The 8,586-nt window shown below is 37.5% G+C and overlaps 1 protein-coding gene across 2 annotated transcripts in view; it reads right to left on the bottom strand.

The window, feature by feature from the left end:
* Nucleotides 1-1,580: 1,580 nt before the first annotated feature.
* TDRD3 (tudor domain containing 3) overlaps nt 1,581-8,586 on the bottom strand; it is a 160,173-nt gene continuing 153,167 nt past the window's right edge. For both annotated transcript variants that reach the window (XM_023513424.1, XM_012805383.2), the window contains one exon: nt 1,581-1,851. The gene's annotated coding sequence lies outside the window, so the exon portion shown is untranslated. The remainder of the gene's footprint in view (nt 1,852-8,586) is intronic.

Below are 8,586 nucleotides of genomic sequence, written 5' to 3'. Positions count from 1 at the left end.
CCAGTTTGTCATAAGTTCAATAAAATCAATTACTATATTCTAGGGTATTATTTTGCATATAAACATTGTTATTGCTTTCTAGAGTTACACTTTCAATGCATAAGAATAAATAAAAGAATCTGAAACATTTACATAGATATGGAGCTAATACTACCCATGTATAATGTGCATCCTTATTTTACTTCAAACATTTGGGCAAAAGTATGGAATATGGTCTATTACCATAAAGAACTGTTCTTTGGCAACACTAGAGCCATCTATTGAGAACCTAATACAGGCATCCCATCTAATAAATAAGTGCCGAGAACAGTTCTTTAAGCCACCCTCACAACTCAATTTCTTTCAGTTCTGTCTCTTCCCTTATTGACTTAGCAGCTGTGAAACTCATCGAAACTACCAAGGGCCTTCCTCTGGTTTGCAACCTAGGACACATATTACAATTGGATACGGAGATCTTCTAAAGTAGCACTGCCCAGATCCACCCCACTCCTAGGTGAGTATGGAGGCAAGCAAGGGTAGAAACACAATACTTTACTATAAACTGTAGACTAATAAGGAAAACTAAAAGTTAATAGGCCCTATGAGAATACCTAAAGCCCTTTTTTTCAAAGCAAAGCACTACATTTTATTATTTTGCCCAAAGTGTTCTCTTTTTCATCCCTTCCTTTCTTATTCTTTCTTTTCAATGGTTCACTTCTGGCCTCATGGGACTAAGACTAGAGGAAAACTGTCATTATCCATTAAGTGAACAGTCTGTAGCTCAGAAAACTTGGTTCACTGTAAAAACATTCTGGCTGTTAGACCAACACCCTCTCTCTCTCCATTTGCAGTAACCTAATTTAGATGCATATCTTCTGTCTTCAATCCACCCATTAACCAGTCCCACTTCTAAGGCTAGGAAATATGGATCAGGCCTAAAATAACCCACAGACTCTGCTAGAATTATTGGTTCATGTAGAAAAGCAGCCCCAAACAGGTAAATGTGCCTAAGGAGAAGAGCTTTTTTTCTCTTCTGAGCGTACTTCTGAAAGCAGCTCCAACCCTGTAACAGCTTTGGGAGTTGTTAGCCACCCTTTGGCCACATGGGACAGCCTGCTATAAAATGAAGGCAATTCCAGAGGAAGCAGAGTTGAGGGATGCAAAGAATCAGTCTTTCTGACATCCTTGAGTCACTAGATTTCACCAATCCCGAATCCTACTGCACTTGCGGCAGTGAAGTGAGCCAGTAAATTCTCTTTAATATTTAACATGGTTTGAGGTGGGTTTTCAGTTACTTGTAACCAGATACATCTTGAAAGATCCATTACACACTTTATAAGAAAGGGAGTACCTGTTTTTTAAGTTGAATTGCATGTCAAAAAGCACTAGAGTTCGATAAACAATATATTCAAGTTTTAAATACTTTTTGCTGTCATGTTTAGCAGCTATTACCAGACTTGGCTTTAGGTTGTTACAGTTCGTTCCATAATTATAGAAGGAGACTTCAGTACGCTGTCATTGCTATTCTGTAGAAGGCAATTAGTATGGGGCTATTAATATTAGAAGAAGAAGAAGATAACTTCAGGTAACAAAATAGACAGTAAAACAATGTATATAATAGCACAATGGTTTTATTTATGGCAGAAGAAAAAATTCTTCCATTTGTAAAAGGTATTTCCTTTATTTAATTCAGTATTTTTTCCCATTCTTCATGTGGCTGAATTTTTTTCCACTTGACATCTGCTTTTTCTTTCTTCATATACTAATATCCACCATGACTGCTGCTTATTCTGAAGGGAGAGTATAAAGTCTATCAACAGATTTTGACCAGGTCCTACATTTCAGTCAACAGCTCCTTTCTTCACAAAGACTCTATTTAAAAAAAGAAAGAAAGGAAGAAAATTGAATCCTCAAATTAACTTCTCTGTACTTTCCCTCTCCCAAGATTTACTTCTGCTAAAACTTACCTGGGAATGTGAAGTGTTTGTATTAGTATCAATAGATTCCAAGTAGAATAAACTGGATACTGCTAATTTGTAAACTTAACTCTATAAAGCAATATGTAAAGAAAAAGCAAAATTTAAAAAACTAATTTTTTCTTTTAGTAATGGTTAAAGTACATCTCTGGGTGTGGTGTCTGTAACTCAGTGGCTAGGGCACCGGCCACATATAGTAGAGCTGGCAGGTTCTAGAGTACATCTCTGCCACTGTTAGGTCTTTTATTGTGAACATGTCGATTTCAGGAATATGGATGAATTGAACAGCTTTTCATGGAAGATGACTTCAAAGAGATGCAGTCTGCCAATGGACCACTTCTACCCCCCTCCACTTCCTCTAGTGAACAACTCTGAATTGAGTTAGTTCACACAGGTAATTTACTTTGGCCTGTCACCTCCTCCTGCCTGCTCCCCACCTGTATTAGATACCACTCTAACTGAAACCACTTTGGATGGTGACAACAGAAAGAGGTGAGATAAATGGCGAGAGAAGACTTGTTTGCTCCAGCACTATTTTAGCTTCATGTTGACAGAATGCTTCAGCAGGGACTGCTAGAGTTCCCATGGCTGGAGACAAATACCTTGTAAGTCTTCTGAAGTAAACAGTCTCCTGTTTAGCAAACAGAGTTTTGTGTACCATTATCGTCATATGATGCCTATCTTGCTGGCAATACATGGTTCTGTAACAGCTAAATTTACAGTAATCTTTTCCCTCATCTTGATTTTAAAAATTTTGCAAAGGGATACTGGATCACATTGTCAAAAAAAAAAAAAAAAATTCAACCTTTTAGTAGCTAAAATAGTGTTAAAAACCAGACCTTTGAAAATTAACAGTCATAACACTTACATCATAGTCTATGCTTAGCTATTAATTTCAATTCTGGCCAATATAGGAAATTATGTACCATTCTTTCATCAAAAAATAAGAAACTAGGAAGAAGTTCAAAGTGAAGTGCTCGACATGCTGAGCCTTGACCTCTGCAGCACTCAGGAGCTTCTTGCTGATTTGTCTTACAAACTCTTTCCTCACAGCTCTGCCACCTCTCTCTTTTCACAGCAGGACATGCAACTCCAACCACTATTTCAGTGGCCAGGGCAGTAGCTTCTTAGATTCTTTCTCTCCTGTTGCTGTCCACCCTCCTCCCCAAAGCAGTATTTTCTAAGCTTAATTTTGATTGCATTACTCTTTCACTCAAAAATTCACAATAGCAGGCGGCACCTGTGGCTCAAAGAAGTAGGGTGCCGGCCCCATATGCCAGAGGTGGCGGGTTCAAACCCAGCCCCAATCAAAAACTCAAAAAAGGAAAATGTTCACAATAGCACTAAATACATCAAACTCTTTTTTTTTCTTTTTAATACATCAAACTCTTAGGCATCTGAAGCCATGCTGTGCTGTCATCACTAATAAATATTTTCAACACCCACTTACTGGTTTACACAGTCTACTGTCGCCACTGAGAGCTGCTTGCTATACACACACTCTGCTTCCTCCCTCACTTCAGCTTTCCTCTGCTTGTACAATGTCTCAGTGGACTCTACCATATCATGAATGTGAGCTTAAAATTCATTTCTATGGGCTGCTTCTACTAACTGGTATCCAGTTCCTTGGACTCCACTCGTGTCAGAAATCTCTCCCAATGCACAAAGTTTTGGTCAGTTTCACTGACTAAAGAACTGCAGAATTTACTTTATTCTATATCTGCTTGTCAACAACAATTATGATAGTATCCAGGAAGTTTGGAGTTTAGGGCTCAAGTCTCAGCTCTGACTTGGCACCACATTTTCTCAGACTTGGGCATCCTTCTCCACATGGCTCCCTGAGACCTCCTCTCGGAGCTAACTCCTGGGTATCTCTTGCTTTGTCAGTCACTGGATATTGTCCTTAGTTCCAGACACAAGTAGAATTCAATTCTCTCTCTACATACAGAAAGTATATGTATGTTGGAGTAGGGGAGGCAGCAGACATGTGGAGGCCTTGAAAAATACTTTTGAGGCTAAAGAATGTGAATACATACCTAAAACATTATCAAAACATATTGATTTAATGAACACTAGCTAAAACAGCTACTACATGTCAGTTATTGCCTAGCAAAGAACCCAAAACATAATGATAAGATCATGAAAAACATCTTTTAATAGTGATAAAAGAACCCTCCTTAAATATTTCTAATTATCCTAAATAATTTTAGATAACAAAGTGTTAGAAAAGTTTCAGCGTATGTTAGAATTCATGCTGGTATTTGCTGGAAGTCAAATGGTTGGCTACAATGTGTATCTTATTTTAAGATGTTTAATGAAAACCAAGAACAAGTTAACAAAAAATTGGAAAATAATATATTCAATTGTGTAATAAGAGCAACAAGTTTAATTCTTAGTTATTGAATTTCCCATTCAAAGGTAGCATCTCTAAGAGATATTTCACTCCAGTTCATAGTCTTTCAGAATATACTTTTACATTAAAATGTAAAAATAAGTACTAATTTTCTTCAACCAAGATCACATGTCTCATTTTTTTTTTTAGGGTAAATTTTATAGTGAGAGATTTTTAAATGATATGATTTTGGAACTTTCCCTCAAAGTTAATTTTCTTATCAATATCAGAAATCCAAAATTTCTGCATTACCTATTTTCCATGTCAACAGTACAAGCCAAAGCAAGCATTTGGTAAAGATGGAAATTCTAATTCGGGGAACACAGATAACTGCTAAAATGGTGATGTTTCAGTTGATTAGAAACTGTTCGCATTGGATAAGCTACAGTTATCTCAGGGCTGTGGTTTACAAATTATTTCTAAGCAGTATACTCTTTTTTTCAAAGGAAATTTCCCAGGGAACCCTAATATATAAAATATATGAAAGAAACTAGAGAAAGGCTGAGAAGACTGAGAGCTCTCCCGATATGCCTGACCCTCACTCACTTCCATTATGACCTCTCTACTTCTAGAACTGCTAGAATAGCAGTCCTTTCTGGCCTCAACGACCCCACCGCCTACCCTACAGAAACCAAGAGTCCTGCAGTCCACTGTCAGACAACCACTATCAGGGAGCTGACGACCTTTAGCCTCTTTTTAAAACCTTTTTTAAAGCAATATAAAAGACCTTAGAAAGCTAAGAGAATTCTCAGTTTTCATTCTTCTTTCAAAGCGACTGTAATTTTAAGTATACTGAGCTCATTTTAAAAGGTGTATATTCAATCTTGTACAATGCAAAGTTGATGAAGTCTTTACATATACTTTGATTCTACTTAAAAAGATATGGGCACTAACTTAAAAACTAGTTCTACAAGAAAAATGCTCGGAGTCAAGAAGTAGCTCTTAGGTAATACCTCAGACAGCCAGCAGATCATGACTATTTACTTGATAACCTTGTATTAGGGACAAAGAAAGGCCACTCATAAAAGGCTTGCTCCAGTAATTCAGAAGTCAGTCAGTGTCAGCTCCCACTCTAGGCTATTACATAAGCAAGAAGCTGAAGGTTAGAAAGCAGGAAAAAAAATGTCTTCACTCAGGATGGCAGAGCTAAGTTTTAACCAATAAAGGAACTCTGGGGAAGTTGAAAAAAATTCAAAGTTCTAGTACTGAATGTCCAGCAGAAATATTATGTGAGACACATACATAATTTTTATATTTCTAATGGCCACATTAAAAAAGTAAAAATAAAGTTAATTCTAGTAATATTTTGTTTAATTCAATATATTCAAAATATTATCATTTTAACATGAAACCAATATAAAATTATTTCCCTTTTTTTCCTAAGTCTTTGAAATTCAATGTATAGTTTTCACTTACACCACATGTCAATTTACCTTAGCCATATTTCCAGGGTGCAATAGCTACCACTGATTTGAAAACTTAAAGAGTAACTTAGCAAAGGGAAAATACAATATGGAAAACAGCCTTAGCAAAATGAATAGCAGAAATGAGAAAGTGAGAAAAAACTTCTAAAAAATCCTGAGAAAAAGAGACTGAGAAAAAATATACAATTAAGTCCAAATAGTCTGTTAGAGGGATAATATACTACAAGGTGTCATGGAAAAACTAATTATTTTTTAAAATGTTCAAAAGATCTGGTATAATTAAACTTATTAAGAAATAAGGTCTTTTTTTCCCAGCTTGAGATGCCTTAGATGGTCCCATACGTTTCTGAGTTTTTGGTTATGTTTCTCTTCCTTCATACTGATTATACCCAAAGAGCATTTCTTCATGAAACTTTAAGAGAAAAGCTTTTCAATCAATAGCATATAGTTCAGGGGGCCTGCCAAGGACTGATTGACTTGCACGTTGCCTGTGCAGCTGCTGCCGCTCTGTGGCCACCCCCAGCCACTCCCCCCAGCAGGGCGCTCCGACATCCGTGGCCACTGCTCCCCGCCATGAAGACTAATCCACCCACTTGGCCATGGCTGGGCCACCAATCCTAGGAAACTGAGTGGGGCAACCTAGGACTGATTGACCCATGTGTTCCTGGCACCCCAGACCCTGCGGCCCAAGAACTACAAGAGGACCGTCAGTTGAGAGGGAACCACACTAGCATAGTGGTACCCTAGGCGAAGAGCAGCAGCTGCAGCAGCTAGAACAATAAGGCTCACACCCCTAAGGCTTTCCAGACAGACGCGCCCTATCTCTCTGGGCAACCAGAGGAAGCCACTGACTGAACAGTTTTAAGATGGTCTCGAAACAGTGCAAATTCAGCATGGGGTGGAATCAGCAAAAAAACACTGGTAACTAGAATATCCAGAGTAGATCAAGTCCCCGAAGGAAGGATGGGGCAGATGCAGTTGAAGATCCCATCCACAAACAGATGTCTGAGATGACAGAAATCAAGTTCAGAATCTGGATAGCAAATAAGATTAACAGATTGTAGGAAAGGAGGGATTTAGAATTTCAAACTATTCAAAAGCTGCCTCAAGAATTCAATGATTTCAAAGATAAAATGACCAAAGATTTTGAAACACTGAGGCAAGAGGTTGCAGCCCTCAAGGACCTAAAAAATAAGGTAGAATCCCTCGGTAACAGAATGGAGCAGGCAGAAGAAAGGATCTCTGACATTGAAGACAAAGCTTCTGAACATGTCTAAGCACTCAAGGATAAAGAGGAATGGAGAACAAAAACGGATCACTCTCTCAGAGAGCTCTGGGATCATTCGAAGAAAACTAATATTCGTCTTATAGGAAACCCTGAAGGCGACGAAGTTGCTTTACAAAGCACAGAGGCTCTTCTTCATGGAATTATGAGAGAGAACTTTCCAGATGTGCCAAGAGATTCTGAAATTCATATAGCAGACAGTTTCAGAACCCCAGCACGACTCAACCCGAACAAGACATCCCCCAGGCACATCATAATTAACTTCACTAAAGTTAATATGAAACAGAAAATCCTGAAAGCAGCTAGACATAATAAGAAAACCATAACCTACAAGGGGAAGAATATTAGAATGACTGAATATCTCTCTGCTGAAACCTTTCAGGCCAGAAGAGGGTGGTCATCGACTTTTAATCTGCTAAAACAAAATAACTTTCAACCCAAGATCCTGTATCCAGCTAAACTGAGTTTCATTTATGATGGAGAAATTAAATACTTCAATGACATTCACACACTGAAGAAATTTGCTATAACTAAACCAGCCCCCCAGGATATTCTCAGACCTATCCTCCAAAATGACCAGTGCAATCCTCCACCACATAAGTAAACGCATACAGAAAATTTTGATCAAATTCCAACTTCCATAGTGGTGAAAGGATTAAAGATGTACACTGTACTTTTGAAAAACTTGATACCCAAAATTATACCAGGTTTATCAATATTGTCAATCAAAGTTAATGGCTTAAATTTCCCTCTAAAGAGGCACAGGCTGGCTGACTGGATACAAAAACTCAGGCCAGATATCTGCTGCATACAAAAATCCCATTTTACCTTAAAACACAAATACAGACTCAGGGTGAAGGGATGGTCATCTACATTCCAGGCAAATGAAAAGTAGAAAAAAGCAGGTGCTGCAATTTTATTCATAGATACAATAGGCTTTAAACCAACAAAGGTAAGCAAGGATAAAGATGGACAGTTTATATTTGTTAAGGGTAATACTCAATATGATCAGATTTCAATCATCAATATGTATGCACCCAACCAGAATGCACCTCAATTTATAAGAGATATTCTAATAGACATGAGCAACTTGATTTCTCCCAGCTCCATGATAGTTGGAGATTTTAATACTCCTTTGTAGTGTTGAATAGATCCGCCAACAAAGAAATTTTAGATTTAAACTTAACCATTCAGCATTTGGATTTAACGAACATCTACAGAACATTTCATCCTAACAAAACTGAATACACATTTTTCTCATTGGCCCATGGAACATACACCAAAATAGACCACATTTTAGGTCACAAATCTAACCTCAGCAAATTTAAAAGAATAGAAATTATTCCTTGTATCTTCTAAGACCATCATGGAATAAAAGTTGAACTCAGTAACAAAAGGAATCTACAGACTCATACAAAAACATGGACACTAAATAACCTTATGTTGAATGATAGGTGGGTCAGAGACAAGATCAAAAAGGAAATTACCAAATTTTTAGAACAAAACGATAATGAAGATATGAGTTACCAG

This window comes from Otolemur garnettii, unplaced genomic scaffold (assembly GCF_000181295.1).
Source record: "Otolemur garnettii isolate 467f Iridium unplaced genomic scaffold, OtoGar3 scaffold00040, whole genome shotgun sequence".
NCBI lineage: Eukaryota > Metazoa > Chordata > Mammalia > Primates > Galagidae > Otolemur > Otolemur garnettii.
The sequence above is the reverse complement of the archived record's forward strand: the minus strand, read 5'-3'. Positions and strand labels throughout refer to the sequence as shown.